Below are 2064 nucleotides of genomic sequence, written 5' to 3'. Positions count from 1 at the left end.
CTCACTCTGTAGACCAGGCTGGCCTCGAACTCAGAAATCCGCCTGCCTCTGCCTCCCAAGTGCTGGGATTAAAGGCGTGCGCCACCACACCCGGCTTACTCCTCCCTTTTAAGCAGATCTACAAAGATGTACTCTCTTGATGCTATATAGACAAATAGATGACTTCTTAATTCTTAATGATGATCCTATAAGAATTCCTAAAATTAGTGGGGCTGCTATTAGGTCCTTTCTAGTAGTCAAAACTGCAATGAGAACTTTGCCGGTCTCTGTCACCAATTAATTGCTTCTACTACTCAGAGCACATTCCAAGAGGTTGTAAAAACCAAAGGTCATAAAAAGGGAACTAACAATTTATTATAGCTGCTAAGAGAGAAGATAAAATATTGACTGGGTTTATCTATACAAAACATTACTAATAACTTAGTTATGGTTTTGAACCTTCATTGAACCTGCGGAGCTGAGACAGGTGATGGATGTCTAAGCCTGATAAATGTTCCTATTGGATATGCATGTAAACATTCTCTCTTGTAAACTTCTATTTCAGTTTATGATTTAAATTATGCATAAACTCGTGATGAACTTTTTAGCATGTGATCATGTGTTCTGAAAGATGTCTAAGTGCTGAGGACAAAGAGAAGAAACATAACTGACCTGAGGAGAACCTTTTAGACAGAACGCTTTTTTTTTTTTTTAACAGAAAAAGGCTTGTTTTATTTTAATGACTGACCCAAGTGAGGCCACAGCCAGGCCACGATGTACAGACACGAGGGAAGCTTTATTTCTTGGCCTCTTCCTCCTTGGACAGAGTCTTGATGCTCTCTTCCTTTTTGGCCCAGAGGTGCTCCTCCTGGTGCTCTTGTGCTTCCTTGGTCTTAGACCTGCGAGCCTCAACCTGGCCAGCCAGGAGCTTCTTGCGGGCCTTGTCTGCCTTCAGTTTGTGGATGTGCCCCATGAGAATCTGCTTGCTTCTGAATACATTCCCTTTGACCTTCAGCGGTCAATCGTCTTAGATTCCCGGTATGTCCTGAGAAGCCGGTGCAGGATCCTCATCCTTCTCATCCAGGTCACCTTCTTGGGCATCCGAGCGTTGGCAGTACCCTTCCTCTTCCCTATACCCATGTGCCTGCCCTTCTGTCGGGCCAAGGTGTTTTTCCCCCAGTGAGCCAGTCACAGGCTTCCGGATGATCAGCCCATCTTTGATCAGCTTCCTGATCTGCTGACGGGAGTTGGCATTGGCGATTTCATAGGTCTCATTGGGGTCCAACCAGACCTTCTTTTTCCCACAGCGGAGGACACTAGAGGCAAGCCTCTTCTGTGGCCTGAGCATACTCCTGGCTGCGGACGCAGCAGCGAAAAGAAAAGAGCGACAGAACGCTTTTTTGTTGTTGTTGTTTGTTTTTCGAGACAGGGTTTCTCTGTGTAGCTCTGGCTGTCCTGGAACTTACTTTGTAGACCAGGCTGGCCTCGAACTCAGAAATCCGCCTGCCTCTGCCTCCCAAGTGCTGGGATTAAAGGCGTGTGCCACCACGCCCGGCGACGGAACGCTTTTTAGTCAGACCTGAACAGAACTTTTTAGAACAGAACTGAGGATAATTTTTTAGTCAGGACAGGAGAAAAAATTTTTTGACAGAACTGAACTCAAGAAGAACTTAGAAGGAAAGGCATAAAATAAATAGATAGATAGATAGATAGATAGATAATTAAATAAAAGAAGGAAAGGCTTAGCATAGGGGAAAAAAGGCATTGAGAGTAAGAGTATTATTGTGACATCAGAGCAGGAGGAGAGAGCAAGAGGGAGGATGCAGAGTGGAATAACTTAGAAACTATAAGGTAACACACACACACACACACACACACACACAAACCCTAAGAGAGCAATGCGCAGAATGCAGAGGGAAAGAGGAAAAAAGAAGATGTCATAGAGAACAGAAGGAACAGGCAGGCTTCTTCTTACCATGGGACAGAGCAGATCTTTTCTCTTTCTTTCTTTCTTTCTTTCTTTCTTTTTTTTTTTTTTTTTTTTTTTTTTTTTTTTTTTTTTTTTTTTTTTTTTTTTTTTTTTTT

At 43.2% G+C, this 2064-nt stretch overlaps 1 pseudogene across 1 annotated transcript; it reads right to left on the bottom strand.

Annotated features, from left to right (window-relative positions):
* Positions 1-760: 760 nt before the first annotated feature.
* Positions 761-1335, bottom strand: LOC110315326 (annotated as a pseudogene). Its single transcript, XR_002380209.1, has one exon. The product of XR_002380209.1 is annotated as a 60S ribosomal protein L19 pseudogene (transcript).
* Between the last annotated feature and the right edge of the window lie 729 nt (positions 1336-2064).

Source organism: Mus pahari, unplaced genomic scaffold (assembly GCF_900095145.1).
Source record: "Mus pahari unplaced genomic scaffold, PAHARI_EIJ_v1.1 scaffold_7617_1, whole genome shotgun sequence".
Classification (NCBI taxonomy): domain Eukaryota; kingdom Metazoa; phylum Chordata; class Mammalia; order Rodentia; family Muridae; genus Mus; species Mus pahari.
Note: the sequence above shows the minus strand (reverse complement) of the source record. Positions and strands in the feature narration are given on the sequence as shown.